Source organism: Coffea arabica, chromosome 5c (genome assembly GCF_036785885.1).
Source record: "Coffea arabica cultivar ET-39 chromosome 5c, Coffea Arabica ET-39 HiFi, whole genome shotgun sequence".
Classification (NCBI taxonomy): domain Eukaryota; kingdom Viridiplantae; phylum Streptophyta; class Magnoliopsida; order Gentianales; family Rubiaceae; genus Coffea; species Coffea arabica.
In genome coordinates this window covers 21,477,286-21,496,472 of record NC_092319.1, presented here as the reverse complement: position 1 = coordinate 21,496,472, position 19,187 = coordinate 21,477,286, and the positions used below count along the sequence as shown (strand labels likewise).

Here is a 19,187-nt window from a genome sequence, read left to right as displayed (position 1 = left end):
ATCCAGGCAAAGCAAATGTGGTAGCTGATGCTTTAAGTAGAAAGGCCCAAATAGCGGGGTTGATGGTTAAAGAATGGGACATGCTAGAAGAAATAAGTAATTGGAATCCTCGCTTGGAGAAATCGAAGATATTATTTGGGAATCTATCTCTGAAATCACCATTACTAGAACATATTAAGGAGGCTCAGAAATCGGACCCTGTGATTCAGAAGAATTTGGAAAAAGTGCAAAAAGGGGAAATCCTAGATTTTAAATTGGGATCTGAAGGTGTATTGAGGTTCCGAGATCGTATTGTGATTCCGGCAGATGAAGAGATCAGAAAAGAAATTTTGGAAGAATCACATCGATCAAAGTATACCATACATCCGGGAGTGACCAAGATGTATCATGATGTGAAGAGTTTATATTGGTGGGAAGGTTTGAAAAAGGATGTGGCAGAGTATGTACAGAAATGTTTAACTTGTCAACAAGTAAAAGCAGAGCATCAGAAGCCCTCTGGTTTGTTGCAACCGTTAGAAATTCCTGAATGGAAATGGGAACACATCACCATGGATTTTGTAACGGGACTGCCTAAAAGTCAAAAAGGATTTGATGCAATTTGGGTAATAGTCGATCGACTCACTAAGTCTGCACATTTCCTACCTGTGAGCATGAGTTTTTCATTGGAGAAATTGGTCAAGTTGTACACAGAAGAGATCCTAAGGCTACATGGTATTCCAGTGAGTATCGTGTCCGACCGAGATCCAAGGTTTGTCTCGCGTTTTTGGCAGAAATTCCAAGAGTCTTTGGGGACCAAGTTGAAATTTAGTACTGCGTACCATCCCCAAACCGACGGGCAATCGGAAAGGACAATCCAAACTTTGGAGGACCTGCTGAGATCGTGTATATTGGATTTTGGAGGTAAATGGAGTAAATATGTGACCTTGGTAGAATTTGCATATAATAATAGCTATCAGGCTTCGATTCAAATGGCACCTTATGAAGCTTTGTACGGGAGAAGGTGTCGATCTCCGATTCATTGGGATGAAGTTGGAGAAAAGAAGATTATAGACCCTACAGCCATACCTTGGATAGAAGAAGCCCAGGAGAAGGTGAAACTAATTAGAGAAAGGCTTCAAATTGCCCAAAGTAGACAAAAGAGCTACGCCGACACAAGGAGGAAAGATTTGGAGTTTGAAATAGGGGACAAGGTTTTCTTAAGAGTTAAACCCTTGAAGAGCGGAGTAGTATCTAAGAAAGGTAAGAAACTGAAGCCAAGGTATATCGGACCTTTTGAAATTTTGAGGAAAGTTGGGAATGTAGCATACCAGCTGAAATTGCCTGCAAGCATGGCTAGGATTCACGATGTATTTCATGTATCCATGCTTAGGAAATATTACCCTGACCCAAGCCATGTGCTGCAACTAGAAGGAATTGAGGTGGATGAGACGTTAAGCTATGAAGAAGGACCAGTCAAGATTTTGGAAAGAGAAGTGAAGGAGCTAAGGAACAAGAAAATTCCTCTGGTAAAAATGTTATGGAGAAATCATGGACTTGAGGAAGCAACCTGGGAATTAGAAGAGGAAATGCGAAGGAAGCACCCCAATTTATTTCCTTAGAAAGAATGAATTTTGAGGGCAAAATTCTTGTAAGGAGGGGAGGATGTGAGAACCTTGAATTTTGCAGAAATACCAATGCTTACTTCGACTTCACTTTTATTTAGCCTTCGTATTCTTTAAATCTTTTCTAGTATTACTTTCACTCGCTTTTAGATACTAGTGCATAATCCCTTCGTAATTCTTGTTCTAATCTACCACGTTAGTTCATTTGTTGTAAACAAGTATATAAAAATAATTTTTGTGTGCAAAATAACATAACGGTGCTAACTATTAAAGCACTTAGCTTTGCTACACTAAGTTAATAATTCTTGAGTTATATTATGTTTTCTTGTTTTCAAATAAGTAGTTAAACACACGTTATAAATGAAGAATGATATAATTTCCCTAGACTATGAATTTCTTAGTTTTACTATACTAAATTAATATCTTAGAGTTAAGAATTAATTCTTCGTACTAACATATTAAAATTAGGATCTTAATTTCCTTGACTCAAACAATTTAAAGGACAACCAATCGATAACCTTAATTTCCTTAAAATAAATTCCAATTAGTACTAACGTTAAATGTTAGATTTTTATAACAAGGTCAAACTTGATTTTAATAAGTTAATAAAGTACAAATGTTAGGAACCTTAATATTAATTCGTAACCGATTATATTCGATAAAACGGTTTCGGTATATTAGTGTAGAATTAGGCCTTCAAATTTCAATTGGTGATAAGTATTGGATTTAAGATAGAATTGAGGATTGAGAAGAGGTTAGGGGGCAAAGTGAATGGACCAAAATGCCCTCCACAATTTCACAAAACCTCCACTATACCACAACCTCACAATGCTCGGCCAAACATTCCCTTGTTCAGCCTTCCATTGCCGCCCACTTAACCAATCAGAAACTCTCCAATTCCATACGTAAAACCATCTCCACACTCCACCAATTCTGGCCTCAAACATCTTCTAAAACCGGCACCATACACATCCCTCTTTCTTTCACATATCAAGATACAATTCCAAGTCCTCTGCCCAAACAAGACTTCGGACAGCAGCCTAGCACCGCCCATACCACCAATCCAAATCCATCACCAACTCCACAAGTAAACCAACTCTTACACTCAATCAGCTCCAAAACCACGGCACTCTTTCATCCACTTCCACTTCACATTCCAAACCACAACTGCAACTCTTCTGCTTAGTTATTATCGACAAAGAGGAGCTGAAGGAGGAAGCCGCGAGTTGCATTTCCCTTTTGTCTTGTCCGTAAGCTGAGGGAGAAACCAGAGAACCATCACCACCTTCGATAACTTCAGACCAACATCACAACTGCAATCTTAACCACTCTGCACCTCGCCAATTCCAGCCGCAACCCACTGAACCAGGACCACTACCCTGTCGCGTGCTTGTGAGCCGAGAGGAGGAAAACATTTTCCAGATTTTCGTGTGAAAGCTTGACTAGTTGTGAGGTAAATTTCTGGATCATTTTAGGAGTTATCAGAGGTAGATTGAAACCATTAGGGACATGCATGCATGGTTTAGACAGCCGATTAATGAAATCAAAGTCTTAGGAAATCTGTTTTGGAAGTAAATGTTTCGGCTGAGAAGCTGATTGGAAATGCGGCTTCACTTTTGTTTTTCCAGTGACAATCTGAGCACCTAAGTGTACTTAGCTGAATAAAAACTGGATGATTAAGACCATGCATGTTGATTGTGCTTTCGGATGATAATGGTAAAGTTTAAGAAACTTCTGTTTTAAGAGGGAAATGTCTTAGCCGAGAAGATGATTGGAAGTGCAGCTCTAATGTGTTTTCCGGAAATGAATTGAGCATGCATGGGTGATTAACTAATCGAATCTCGGATGATTATTATGATTAGAGTCATGCATGAATTTAATTAGCCTGGATCACTTGGAAAATAAAAGGAAAGCCGAAAAATTGGTTCATGAATGATCATTCGAGAATAGTTGGTAAAATTTCTGGATTTGTGTTAGTTGAGTATAATAGTAGCTTGAACCTGGATTTGATTTGAAAACCTCTACTAGCTAGCTACGTGTTTACATGTCCTAATAGAGTACCAAAAAAATTCTGCTTTAACCAAAGAAAATTCTGTTTTAGAACCATTGTTATTTCTGGAAATCTTGAGAGAAGCCGTGAGGTTTAAACCTGGAAATTTTGGGGTTTGTAACCATGGTTTAAATTCAACTCTTAAACTGGAAATGTTCATTATCTTGCTATGTGTTTAAATACTGAATTTGAGTAACTAACACCATGATTAAACCAAGGGAAAATTCGAACTAAAGTAGATTGGTTGCTGGAAATTTTGGGTGATAGCCGAAGGGGTATGAACCAGAATTTCAATATCGTTGGAAAAATTCAATTTGTTTCTGGAAATTTATTTTATTTCCTTGGATTATGGTGGCTCAGAATTTCATAAGAGATACAAATTTTAAGATATACAATTTGTTCAGCAATGAACCAATTAGTACATGTAAAGCTGAAACCAAAAACGCTAGTATACAATTGCTGGAATTTTCGTTGAGACAGCCGAGAATTGAGTTGAAAATTTGCTTGGTTCTTGGAAATTTTTCTTGAAAAATGATGCTTGGAATATGTTGTTTTGGAGCCCTATAAGAAATGTACGATGGTTTGAATAAAAACTTTTGGTGTGAAAAGAAAAGAAAAAGGAGTTTTTCATAAGTGAAAAATGAAACTCCAGATTTTCGGAAGTCCCTGACCAGTCTCGATAAAACGGTTATATCTTGGTGTAGGAAAATCCGTTTAAGGCGCCGTCAGCGGCATTTGAAACTAGAATCATAGATCTTCGCCCTGTAGAAATTTCGTATTTTTACTCCATGTGTACTACTGTCGGTGAATTTTCAAAGTAAACTGTTTGGCATGAATGACCTGTTTCATTTTAAATCTCCACTTGAATTCGGATTGGGACCTTATATTACTAGTGGTTCAAACTCTTGACTGAATTGTGGTTTGACCCTAGGGTGTTCCTGAAATTTTCAAAGGATTAGAGGGTAAGAAGGTACTTGCTAAACGTATGCTTAAGCCTGGCTAGTGAAACAGTTTCTATTCGTATTCCAATGTCCGCAAAGCTAATGGTCGACATTATTTTTCATTGGAGCATAATGTGTCGAAATTGTTGACGGTGGGCTCTATGAATTCCCACTTTTGAATTGACGGTTGATTTATTGGAAATTGTTGACGGTGGGCTCTATGAATTCCCATCCTGCATGGATAACTGAATTGCTGAAATTGTTTGGAAATCTGTGCTACTATTTTGTGAAACTGTGAGTTGATATAAGTAATGATTACCAAGTGCTAAGTATTGACGAAGCCTTGGTAAATTTTCCTGCTTATGCTTAGATATAAATTTGTTGGAACACAGGGCTAAGAATTGACGAGCCCTAGTGTTATTACTGTTTAAATTCTAATTGTGCAATATTGAGGAAATGTGATTTTGGTTTGGAATCGAAAATGTGAGAAGTTGTACCGACCTTGTGACTCCAAGTAAACGCTTGACTAAGTAAATGAAAAATATTTTGCTTTAAGTCTCGAACGGTACAGATTTAGCATCATATTGCTAAACATAGTGTCTACTATTTTTGCCTTAGAAACTTGGGCAACATGACTTTTATCCCTTAAGTTAAACTAGCCTTATCAATCTGGGGAAATGATTCTCCCAGACTCAAAACCTTAGTTTTGTTCCAAATTCCTTCCTTCTTTATAAATCGTTTAAGGCTAGTCGGAACTAAGGAAAATTTGAAAGGTGAAACTCGATCACTTTGGTTTTAAACGTAGCAACCTGCTTGGCAAGAAGAAAAGAAAAACCTTATTCTAGCAACATTTTTCAATAGACCTTACCCTAAAGCCTTAGCAAAGATTTTGCAAGCACCGCCACTCAAAGGAACTTTTTCTCAAGGTATACTTCTAGCCTTGATATTAAATATCTTGCCGACTTATTTTAAGAAAATAATAATAGTATTTTCTTCGAGGAAAAGTATTCCAGGAATATTATAAGAAATATTGTACGGTTCTCACAAGCTTGATTCCAAGTAAAATATTTTGAGAAAAAGTAAACTAGCAACATGCTAGAAAACTCTACATGTGCAAGCCAAAAGTTCCAATAGAAGACTTATGGCTTAAATTCTGATATTCTAGGATTTTACGAGGACGCGGAACTCGATCCTCAATCCAATATCTGAACTTCACTCTTGGTGAGTGTCCCTGCTTGTTCTATGTTAGGTGGTTAAGCGCTTTATCAATTCGCTATGTGATAATTGCCAAAATGCAATAAATGATTTTGATCCATCGAAGTGAGCAGTGTGTACTTTATCGCACTAGCCGTTCGAGTGGTGACATGTGTGAAACATTTTCTAATGAATCTAAATGTAGTTGCGTCGCTGGGTGAATCCCTCGACATCTGAATCCAACTACCATAACATCTGAATCTGTGAATCTAAATGTAGTTGCGTCGCTGGGTGAATCCCTCGACATCTGAATCCAACTACCATAACATCTGAATCTGTAGTTGCGTCGTTGGGTGAATCCCTCGACATCTGAATCCAACTACCAAAACGTCGTTGGGTGAATCCCTCGACAAATTTATTACGGGTATATCTCGAGTATACTGCGTCGGTAGATGAAGTTTGGGCCCAAAGCAGAGGTATGAACGGTGACGGGTTAGGATTAAAATAAGTGTATCTACATGGAAATTAAGTAGGGAAAGTTGACGGAGGGTCAACTACGATGGTATCTGATCAAGCGTGGAAAATGGCTCCTGAGAGCCCTTGTATCCTACCTTGTGTTGTTACACGCTTTCCTGACTGTTTCGATTTGATTTAAATTATTAACCGCTGTTTGATTTATGTGATTGCATGTTTTGGGGCACCACTGAGCTTTAGCTCACCCCACGTATTTGTTTTCCTTAACAGGTTCTGGAGACTGAAAGCGCTGAGACTTATTCATGTTTCTTTTCTTCTCGTATGGGATGTAACGAATATTATGGCTATTGTGTAGGCTTGTATTGTGTTTTAACTTGAATTCTGTACTTTTGTTTTTGGATTGCCGCTTGAAGCTGGAAAATGTGTAAACCCTATTTCGGAGGTTGGATAATATATTTGTGTTTGTGAATTATGGATTGATGTATCTAGATACGAACGACCTTATTCCTTGGTTCTAGAGCGTGTGATGTCTAAGGGCCATAGATTGGCGATTTTAAGTTCCTTGTTGTCTCTGAAGTTAATGTGGTAGATGTTGACTTATTTTGAAAGGAAGCGACATTGTAATAGTTAGGCTATTCTTCGATAGGATTTGGGTTAGTGTGCGTGCGTGAGTCCTGGCGAGAGCTGGGCAGACGGCCCGCCAACCCTTTGGTTCGCCTCAGGGGGAAGTGGGGTCGCCACAGTTAATACAAGATTTACATTTTCTAAACTAAGTTTTCCCCCTTGATTGTATATTGGTGTAATCTCTCACTTAAATTTGTCCATGCTTTACACGAAGAAAAATATATATATATCCTGAGTTTTCGAAAGAATGGCAAGCTTATGTTTAATAATGTGAATCCTGAACTTGATAAGATGTCTGATTACTTGAAATACTCTTCTTATGTTTTAAAATTCTTGACTTTCAAGAAGAGTGAGCCAATTTTAAATGTATGGACGGAGGCAACTTTGAGATATAGAGCAACTGCATTCAAGAGTACAAGTTAGTGTGAATTGATTTGGTTTCCATTTGACACGTAAGGTAGCAAGTTGTACTTATTCTTGGGTTTGAACTTGGAACTTGAGACTTTAATTACAAAACCCTAAGACTGGTTATTTTTGGAGATGATGGTGTTCCGACTGGTGGCTGGTTATTAAAGATTTTGAACTCCGAATGGATAATCTTGGTTTTAGCTTGCGTTATGGCTTTATTGGATCTAATTTCGTAAAGGCGTGTGATCTGATTGAAATTAGTGATGTCTGGACCCCTTTGGTTTAACTATGGACTTAGAAAGGGGTAGTGCACGCTGTGAGGCCTTTTGTATCCTGCTTGTATGTACTTCTATATTTTTGTGGCACTTAATTGCCTTTGTGCAATATTGGACATCTTGGTCTTGTTTTGTAACTTCTAATCGTGCTATAACTTTTGATACATGTAATGAATCATGACCTGATTTTAAATGTTTTTGCAACTTGTATACGCGTTACGCTCTTTATGCTTAGTTATGCCTTTTCCTGTGCTTATAGACTTTTCTTAAGTAGGGTAGCAGGAATGAGAAAAGGGGACCGTGACCGAGGGCTTAGACAACCCTGTACTTGTGAGACAAATTGATAGACAGTTTCATATAATTTAATAGGTCCCTAGTACTGAATATGAATCGAACATAAACCCGAAGATCCGATCTACAAGTGTATAATGGATTAACCTAACCGGAAACTTGGTGAGATTTTCTTGTGCGCAACATATGTTATGATTGGTTCTGTGCCAATATTTCAATCTTAGGAAGTTTGAACTCCGAAAGTATTGCAGTGGGTTGGTAAGAGAACTCGAACTGCCTGAAACCGATTAGACTGAGCTTACTTGAGACTTGAACCTGTTTAGGCTAGTGTGCTCTTGCGTATCCTCAATGGACCTAATTTGACTGAATATATGGAATGTGGACTTGAATTTTGTGACTGTTTAAGAATGTGAATTGCTGGACAGAGGTTAGGCCAGTGTGTTCTTACTCGTACTCATGACCCTTGAATTTGAACTTGAACTTGCACTTGAACTTGAACTTATACTTTTGTTCGTACTCATACACCATGAACCTGAAGTATTTGGCTCTGCTTTGACCCTACTCTTGAACTTATTCGTACTGGTGTGGTTGTAGACCGGCTACTACTCTTCTGTAGCGGTTGAACTGAACCTCTCTGGTGGGGCATTGCTTGTTGTGTTGTCCAGCACCACCAGGGATGAACTTTTGATTTGAAGCTTCGCTATATCCTGAATTTCTTCCAAATGTCTGGGACTTTACTTCCGACTTCAAGCCTTTTGCCTGTTTTATCTGATTATGCGATTAATTCCCTATTGGACCATGACTATTTGATAAGTTGGATTGGTGTGATATGTAGTACTTGAACCTGATAAGTGATTATTAAATAAGCCATGCTTTGCTGGATGTAAGGGGTAAGTTAGCCTCGTCTGCACTTATTTCGGGAATTCGGGCTAGAAAGTTGTTAAGTAAAGGAGCTCAAGGGTATTTGGTTTTTCTTATTAATACCCCTAACGATAAGGTGAATCTGGAGGACACACCGGTAGTAAAAGAATTTTCTGATGTTTTTCCTGAAGAATTGGAGTCTCTACCTCCGGAACGGGAAATAGCTTTTAAAATTGATTTAGCTCCGGGAACAGCACCTATCTCAAGGACACCATATCGGATGGCTCCAGCTGAATTAAATGAATTGAAGTTACAATTACAGGATTTGTTGGAACGGGGTTTTATACGAGAGAGTGATTCTCCGTGGGGAGCCCCAGTTTTGTTTGTAAAGAAGAAAGATGGGAGTTTGAGGTTATGTATAGATTATCGAGGTTTAAATGATGTTACGGTTAAGAATAAATACCCACTACCCCACATTGATGAACTGTTTGACCAACTGCAAGGGGCGGTAGTGTTTTCAAAGTTGGATCTAAGGTAAGGTTACTATCAATTGAGGATTTTGGAGAAGGACATACCTAAGACTGCTTTTAACTCGAGGTATGGGCACTTCGAGTTTGCAGTGATGCCTTTTGGGTTAACCAATGCACCTGCCGCTTTCATGGATTTAATGCATAGGGTTTTTAAGCCTTACTTGGACCAATTTGTGGTGATCTTCATTGATGATATTTTGGTGTATTCTAAGAATGTGAATGACCATGAGAAACATTTAAGAATTGTTTTACAAATCTTGAGGGAACATTAGTTATATGCTAAGTTTAGCAAATGTGAATTCTGGCTAAAAGAAGTGATTTTCCTAGGGCATATAATTTCTCAGGAGGGAATAAAATGTACCAAGACTTGAAAAGTCTATATTGGTGGAAAAATATGAAGAAGGAAATTGCCCAATTTGTTCAAACATGCTTGGTTTGTCAACAGGTTAAAGCCGAACATCAGAAACCATCTGGGCTTTTGCAACCTCTAGAAATACCTGAGTGGAAATGGGAAAATATTACCATGGATTTTGTATCAGGCTTACCAAGGACACAGAGAGGCCATGATGCCATTTGGGTGATAGTAGATAGATTGACTAAATCGGCTCATTTCCTACCGATTAACATGAAATACCCGTTAGAAAAGCTGGCCAAGTTGTACTTGGATGAGATCATCAGACTACATGGTATACCTGTGAGTATTGTGTCAGATAGGGATCCAAGATTTGTTTCGAGGTTTTGGCAAAAGATGCAAGAAGTGTTGGGGACTAAGTTGAACTTTAGTACCACCTATCATCCCCAGACTGATGGACAATCTGAAAGAACAATTCAAACTCTTGAGGACATGTTGAGGACTTGTGTACTGGATTTTGGAGAGAATTGGAGTAAGTTTTTGACTTTAGTGGAATTTGCCTATAACAATAGTTTCCACTCTTCTATTCAAATGGCTCCGTATGAGGCACTGTATGGTCGGAAGTGTAGATCCCCAATTTGTTGGGATGAAGTAGGTGAACGGAAAATCTTAGACACGACTACTGTATCATGGATTGAGGAGGCTAATGAAAAGGTGAAATTGGTACGGCAAAGAATTCAAACCGCTCAGAGTAGACAAAAAAAAAGTTATGCCGACAATCGGAGGAAGGATTTGGAGTTCACCGTTGGAGATATGGTATTTCTCAAGATTACGCCTTTAAAAGCAAGTTTGATGTCCGGAAAAAGGAAAGAAACTACAACCAAGGTTTGTAGGGCCTTATAAGATTATTCAGCGAGTTGGGAATGTAGCCTATAAGCTGGAATTACCACCGAGTTTATCTCGTATCCATAACGTGTTTCATGTGTCCATACTTAAGAAGTATCATCCAGACCCCTCTCATGTTTTACAACCGGAGAATATTGGGATTGATGAAACCCTGACCTATGAGGAGAGACCGGTAAAACTTCTGGATCGAAAGGTAAAGGAATTGAGGAACAAGCAGATACCACTAGCGAAAGTTTTATGGAAGAACCATGGAGTAGAGGAAGCAACATGGGAAGTTGAAGAGACAATCAGGGAGAAGTATCCAGACTTGTTCATCGACCAAAGTAAATTTCGAGGACGAAATTTTCTTAAGGGGGAGAGGATGTGAAGACTCGTAAAAACTATTATTTTATGCCTAATTTATGGCTTAATAAATTATTTAATTGGATTTTATTTCCAAGGAATATTTTCTAGTCTTATTAGACCTAAATAAGTGGTAGTATATCTTCGTTATATTTTTTAAAATGATTCGTTTCGAAAATTAATTTCCTAGAGCGCGTTTAGTAAAAATAGTGAATAGTACTTGGAGATTTTTTTCCGCGTGGTAGCACGATAAGCTTGGAATATTGGAGACTTGTACTATGGTCCTAAAATAGGTGATCTTATGAATAAATATTCAAGTGATAGTTAGTAGTGCAATCGTTATAAGAATTTTCCGAAAGTTTCGCGTTATAGCGTTAAATTTGGCGGTACGCGTTTTCACACGCGCGACTTCGATTGGGGGACTTTAGACCCTTATTTCGGGACAACTAAGAGTGAATAATATTTACATGAATATATATGCATTGGAGGTTTAGTGCACCAGTGAACCAAACTCGCGGGAAAATCGAGCCGCAATCACACCAAACGGCCCCTAATGAGAGTTGACTTTTGGGTGATTTTGCACCACACATTGCACCTTCTCTTGGAAGCTAACTTAGATCAAACACACTCTCTCTTCTCATTCCCTCATGGCCGGCCAAAACACTCCCTCTCTCTAACTCCTTGTTCTAAAATTTCTGCACACTAATCTCACCCAAAACCACCCCCAATCACCTCCAAATTTAACCAAACTTGCACCACACCTAGCTTGACACTTGAGGAGCATTTTGAGCTGCAAAAGAGAGCTAAAACTCACGGTTTTTCTGGGGCAAAAAGGACCGAAATTCTGCTTGAACATCAACCCCAAAGTAAGTGATGATCTACCCTTGAAAACTTGAAGATTGGAAGCTATCTTGCCTTGTTAAGTTCATGCATGCATTTGGTTAGCTTTTGTATGGTGTAAAAATGTGATTGTGGGCTCTTGGAATTCCCACACTTGGGTTGTTGTTGCTGATGTGATGATTGATGGTGATTATATTGTTGGTTTAGTGGTTATAATGATGCATTAGTGGTGGGTAATTAGTAGGAACTTCATTGGGTGTAAGAAGCAAAAACTTCCGATTCTACCCCTGTTTTATTCGGCCATTTTAAGGCCAGTTTTTAATGAACTAATGGCTTGAATTGGATGCTTATATGATGTATTAGAGGTGTGAAAAATTTCATTGAAAAATAATGAGGTTTGAATGGGCAAATGAATTTTTTTTAGAAACCAGCAAATCTGGAAAACTGATTCGCGTATGCTCTGACCAGCAGTAGTATTTTGGCTATAACTCTGTCTTCGGATGTCGAAATCATGTGCCGTCGGTGGCGTTTGAAACTAGACATTCCTAGCTTTAATTTGGTATATAATGCACGTTCTGATTCTTTGTGAGAAAGCCGAACCAAATGTTTTAAGTTCGCTGTCCTGTTACTCTGTTCTTCTGGAATGAAGTGTTCAGGCAGCAACTTGATGCCCGAATTTGAACCAGATGAGTGCCGAATTTGGAAACGATTCCTTCTGTGATATTTTAAATCTATGAATTTATTTTCCAACGGCGTAAGCCATGCTCGATTTCGAGCTATAATGACTGAGTTGTGACTGAAACAAGTGGACTGCTCTGTTTTGGAAAACCCTAATCTTTGGACTGGTTTGGAACAAAATCTTGGAGTGAACTTGTTAGTTGATGTTCTTGATATTAAACACTTACCAAAGGTATCATGGATGTATCTTAGACCCTTATTTCACAAATCAACCATGGTTGGATAACTTTCTTGGTTAAACGATTGGAAATTTGGAAAATGAAAGTCATGGCAGATTGCCTTAGGATTTTTCTTGAACTTTGGTTGGCTAATTAACTACCTTGCCGAAGGTATTTTTCCCCGAAATTCGATAGAGGGATACTTTCCAAATAGTATTGAAATACTGCCAATTTTGGTGCCAATTCAAGTTCGTTTCGATACCCAATTGAATTACTAAAGTTAGAGGTTCAAATCTGGAAAATTCTCATCCAGTCTTGAATTTGCTCAACTTCGGGCTACCGTATCTCGGTGCTCGAAACTCCGATTCTTGATCCGCTTGTTTTGTCATACACTTCACTTGCAACACTAATTGAGCTGAAAATTTCAGAGGCCGGTTTGCAACGTGTGAATCGTGGCGAATTTCCAAAGTTGGCCGAAATCCAACTTAATTCTGCCATGAAAACCAACCCTGCGTCTTCAAGCCCATTTTTGACCACTTTTCACTTCGATTCATGGAAAAGTGTCTTCTAGGAACTTATAGTACTCTCTCAGAGGGTTCCAACGGTATAAAGTTTTCCAATTCTCGACTTATACCGAGCGAGTTACGATTTTTCAAAGATTTAGGATGAAACTGAAATTCTCACTTTTCAAGGCAAAGGAGTTTTTCCAAAACTCTTAATTCTCTTAGTATTATTCAAACGTTTTGCCCTCGATTTTCATGATAAAAACTCAAATAATATTGTACCTAATAAAAGGCAAGTTGAACCTCGATTTACGTGTAATTGAGGTTCTTTTTTGCAAAATAATCCTTAGATTGTACTAATGTACAATCTTCTTGATAAGTGGGTTAATTGTATGATTATTCGCTATTAAATTGCCAGGCGCGCAAGGAGACCTTCAAGAGGATCTCACCGCGGACACTTGAACTTCCGGAAAATAATTCTTATTGAATTGCTCGGTGAGTGTCAAGTGTGTGAATTTTGATACTTGCTTATTTGTGGGATTTGTTGAAAGTTTTAAAAATAAGGGCGGGTGCGTACTTTATCGCACTCGTTCTAATTTCAAATGAATGAATGAAATGTATTGAATGAATGAATGAAATGCAATGTTATGTCATGAATGCTTATGTCGTTGGAGTGAACCTCCTCGACTTTCAAATGAATGGGGGACGCCCAAACTCATAGGCCGTCCTTAGACTCGAGCCAGCAATGGGCTTGGTCGGGGATTTGGACGAGCCATGAGATACACATAAGCTCGACCTATTAAGAGGTCTTGCTTGGCATACTCGTTGAGTATCGCCCAAATATGGTCATTGTGGGCCCTTGGGGTGCACGGTGGACGGAGAAAAGTAAGTGGTGATCTACGGAAATGGAAATACCGACCCGGTTGACAGGAGGGTCAATGCGGGAAGGTATACGAATGACAACGGCAGATCGAGTGGAACTTAGCTCCTGAGAGCTACTATATCCTTGAATTGTTTCTGATTACTTTTCCTGTTTGATTGATTGATTATTGAAAAGACATGGCTTTATTTATTAAATCTGGGATTGTTATTTGACTAAGTGCTTGCATGTGTGTTCTTGGCCTCACGAGCGTTTAGCTCACCCTATAGTTTTGTTTTCTTTAACAGGACCGACTCTTGGAGAGATATGGAGAAACCATCCGTTGTAATTTTGTTAAGACTCCTGTTATATATTTTGACTAGGCCCTGGTTTGGGTTGTACTTTTGGAAATTGTAAACTTGAAAAGTTTGGGCCCTGATGTGTACTTTGAATTTAAGTCGTTTCATGACTACCCGATGTACTGGTGATACATTAAGTGACTTGTTAAGCTTGAACGCTTCCGCATTATTGTATTCGTGTTGATCTCATCGAAGTGTTTAGTTCGATTTTAAATTGAATGGAATTGCTTGAGTCCTGGCGTGAGCTGGGCAGGCGTCCGCGGATACCCTTTGGTCCGCCTTAGGGAGATGTGGGGCGTCACAGATTTCCCCTCGTTAGTACATGTTTGCATGTTCATTACATGTCATGCATTCTTTTTAGTTTTATCATTTTGCATGCCCCTCGAACCCCTTTTCCCTCCATTTTAGGATTTTTGCATTTCATGCTAGTTATAGGGTTCATTTGCTTGAGAGTCCCCTTAAATATGGGATATAGACGAGTGTGGCTTTTTCTAAGCCTTAGCACGCTTGTATTCCCTCTATAAAAGGGCAAATTGAGTCACGATTTAGGTCTCCCCGTACCCAATATGCATGAATTCCCTAGGCTCATGCATTTTTAAATCCACTCTACCATTTTACACCCTCATCACACTTTCATTTTTCCTCCCATTTTGCACACGTGCACCTTTATATTTTCACTTGCACACGAGCACTTTTGTCATTACTTGCACACATGCACTTCATATTATCATTTCACATACCGTACCTTGCCCACTCACGTGCACATTTTACTTACACATTCTTGTCTTTTATTACTTTTTCAAACCCAGGTCCTCACATTGCATACATGCATTCCATTCATTTGCATCCCACTCGCATTATTCGTGACTTCTTCAAATGATCGTTATTGGGCTTCACAATTAATGTGATTGGCACCACTCAACCTTTGAAGAGAAATTTCCCCCCAATACCCCTAGGTCTAGGGTTTGCATTCATGTAGTGCACCCAAATGTAATAAATTCTTTGGTTAAAACAAGAAAATCTTTGATTAAATCATGCAACTAGCCTTGGCTAGGTCAAAGGGGTGCCTTGGATTTTATCCTTGCCTTGCCCTTTGTCAAATGTGACTCCCGAACCTTTTTCGTTGGTTTACGTGGACTAGGAGTCGTTTAAAAGGGGTTTCTTACTACTTTTTCCTATTTTTCTTTAAAATCCATTTTTAGGTGACTTGGTACACCTTAACTCATTACCAAGTGGCGACTCCATATTTCGTTTCAAAAAACCCTTTTTAAACTATAACTTTGGGTCAAATCGTCGCATTCTCAAACCCCCATTTAGACCCATTTTTTTCTTTTAAATCACAATTCATTTTCCAATCACAAAAAAAAATACATTTTTTTAAACCATTTATTTTATTTATCAAAAAAAATGGGGCGCGACAGTTGGCGACTCCACTGGGGACATTCGAGAGTCCGAGCAAATTTGATTTAATCAACCTTTTTCTTCTTTTAACCTTTTCATATATCACATTTGGATGTTTTAGGGTTGCATTTTTTTCCTTTTTTAGGATTTTGCATTTCACGCATCTCAAACTACTCCCTCGCTCACGAATGAATGATTGGTTGGATGTATGTTTACTTGTTATCTCGCGCTTGCATTGCATTTGGGTGGGGGACATACCCTAGAGCCTCGTGTTGGGTTCTTGATCCCTCCCCTCCAAACGAGCACTAGCATACGTGCATACGCTTTAATTTTTCACCCTCCATTTATTTTCTTTTAGTGGCTTGTCACGCCACTCCACCCTGTTAGGATTTTAGGCGACCTACTTGGACGTGTGATCATGACACGACGTGTGCGTAGCACGATCCGAGGGGTCACTTAATCTTCCGCTTTAAGCTTTGGGTTAATAGCCTTTAGCTTTTAGTCGAAGATTGAGGATTTTTTGATAGATTCACTCAGACATGTGGCCGTGACACGACATGTGCGTAGCAATATCTGGGGAATCGCTCGAGCCACCGACAAGGAACCTTGGGGGTGATGACCTTTGGTTTCCAAGTCTGAAGGCTCGGGGACCTGAGCTTATCGAGTCTAGATGCATTAGCGAGCCCCAACCTCATGCATCCATATTAGAATTGCCTTAGGGTAGAGTAAGCCTTATCCTGAGCTAGGGACACTATTCACGAGGGGAGGGATCCAACCACTCTTTCCCTTTTATTGCTTTATTTCTTTGTATTGATTTCGGTGCTACAATGTGTTATGTGTATTTATTTGGTTGAACTAACTTTTCTTGGTTTTGTGTCCCCATTGCATTCACACACCCTAGCAAATAAGAGGTCTGACGTGACCTTCTTCTAGAGCCTACCCTCGTAAATAGGTTATTGCACGTTTAAAGATTTTGGTATGTTGCATTCATAGATTAATAATGGCATAGCATTCTAAGCCTACCTTGGCGTATAAAAGGTCCTTTTAGGTCATGATTTCATTTCAAATTGCATGTTTTACTGCTTTAATAAATGGCATCATGCATAAACCCTAGAAAGGGAATGCCACATAGGGAATCCCGTGTTTAGGAATAAGCCACCTTGTGTTTCGGATACTTAATCCAGTGAGACTTGCACATTTACATTTTGTACCATCCAAAGGGGTAGTGCACAAGGTAAGGTAGGATCCGATCATTTTCATAGAGTGATCTTTGGAATATGAGCATCTAATAATCACTTTTTGGCCATTTTATCAAAAATTGGTAAAAATCCCTTGCGTGAAGGACATTAATTTGAAGAAATTCACAAATGATTCCTCCTATTGAAACGATAAATAAATTGAGGCAAAAATTTGATTTTTAGAAGGTCATAGACTAATGCACCTCAATAATTTTGAAATAACCAATGGCCGGACAATTCAACCAATCCATTTTGCCAATTCATTCAATAAATCATCAATTTGACTAATTTATCCTTTTTTGGGTGATTTGGTCGATTTTTGAATAAATCATCAATTTCAATCAATTCATTTGACCAATTTACCCTTTTTAGGGTCATCCAGTCGATTTTGAATAAATCGTCAATTCATTTGACTAATTTACCCTTTTTAGGGTCATTTGACCAATTTACCCTTTTTAGGGTCATCCGGTCGATTTTGAATAAATCGTCAATTCATTTGACCAATTTACCCTTTTTAGGGTCATTTGACCAATTTACCCTTTTTTAGAGTCATTCGGCCAATTTTTGAATAAATCACTAATTCTATTTCATTCATTTGACCAATTTACCCTTTTAGGGCGATCTGGTCAATTTTGAATAAATTCTCGATTTCATTCAATTCATCTGATCAAGTTTCCTTTTTAGGATGATCCGATCCATTTTGAATAAAATTCTCAATTTCATTCGATCAAGTTCCTTTTTTTTAGGATGATTCGGTCAATTTTGAGTAAGTTTTTAAACTTTATTTAATTCATTTGACCCATTTCCCTTTTTAGGGTAATTCGGTTAATTTTAAATAAATGGTCAATTTCATTTAACCCATTTGACCAATCAGGGTTCCAATGATTCCAAATTGGGAAACCTAGTGAATTTTGAGAAAACCATTCATTGCATCCGCCCATCTGATCGGTTGGGGTTTTGACCCGTGCTTCACTAAGAAATTTTGTCAACGAATTCCAATCTCTTCGATAGGAAGTTTGTCAAGGTCAAACCCGTGCGTTTTTGCAAGTTCTTGTATCGATCAAAAGTGATCAATCCCTTCGGACGAGGTCCTCATTTTGACAAATGTCTTTTGTCTCTCCAATTGACCAAATTTTCAAAATTATTTTTTACTCAATGAGTTGATCAGATCCATCAGGTATGGTATAGTGCCTACCTCAGAGGATTGCATTTTCATTTTAGGCCTACCCTTGGCACAAAAAGGGTTCCCCCATAGGACATGCATCCGAATTACTTTAATTGTTACTAACTCCTGTCTTTTTCTTTTTCCTTTTTCTTTTCTTTTTGACAGCAGTCAATCAAGAAGGGTATCTAATAAGGGTTTTCCTACATTCTCAGGTAGTATATAGTTACCCGAAAAAGCCCCATTATCACCCGATTGCGTAACCGAGCTTCAAGAAATAGTGTAAACATGAGTACCCATCCAGAATCATCTGATAGGCCCGCAACTACATCACCGGCTGACTTGACAAATCTGGGAGCTCAACTGCGTGAAGTTCTAAATCGATTTAATGAGCTGAGCGTTGGAATGATGGCCCAACGGCGAGTAATCGATCAATTGGTAGCTAGTGGTGCTAGCGGTGAACAACATGAGCCGCTACCTCCTGGCCAATTTGAACCTCAACCCATATTTTTACCTTATGTTCAAACCTCTGTTACTTCACAAGTCATAAACCCACCTGAGGAAGTCTTTACTTATCCCACTCATGGCCCACAACCTGCTTATGCACCTTACATCCAAACTAACCCTCCTCATGTCCAAATTCCCCAAAATTATCCGTCAATTACTATGAGCATGCCATTCGAGCCACAGGGACCTTATTATTACTCTACCGTTGAGCCATTCACCCTAGATACCGCTGTTCAAGGGAAAATTGAAGCCGGGGAGTCATCCGCACCAGTGGATAAGAATTTGCTAAAGCGATTGGATCGGTTTGAGGAGTTCATAAGGAAAAGCCAAGGCTTGAACAAACAAGGAGGGTTAGACTACAACGAGCTGAGCCTATTTCCGGATATGCAATTGCCCATGGGTTTCAAAACGCCCAAGTTTAGCAAGTATGATGGAACGGGCAACCCCAAGACGCACCTCCGAATGTTTGCCAACAAGTTGGGCAAGCCAATAGATGACGAGAATCTACCAGTTCATTTGTTTCCTGAAAGCTTAGAAGGTGATGCACTGGACTGGTATTCGAATTTGAAACCC

At 38.9% G+C, this 19,187-nt stretch overlaps 2 long non-coding RNA genes across 2 annotated transcripts; both read left to right on the top strand.

Annotated features, from left to right (window-relative positions):
* Window positions 1-2,489: 2,489 nt before the first annotated feature.
* Window positions 2,490-6,777, top strand: LOC140007686 (uncharacterized). Its single transcript, XR_011815030.1, has 3 exons — window positions 2,490-3,054; window positions 5,758-5,813; window positions 6,531-6,777. It is a non-coding gene; the product is annotated as an uncharacterized lncRNA (long non-coding RNA).
* A 4,814-nt stretch (window positions 6,778-11,591) lies between these two features.
* On the top strand, window positions 11,592-14,365 carry LOC140007464 (uncharacterized). The gene is made up of 3 exons (XR_011814775.1): window positions 11,592-11,715; window positions 13,507-13,583; window positions 14,256-14,365. It is a non-coding gene; the product is annotated as an uncharacterized lncRNA (long non-coding RNA).
* Window positions 14,366-19,187: the final 4,822 nt, after the last annotated feature.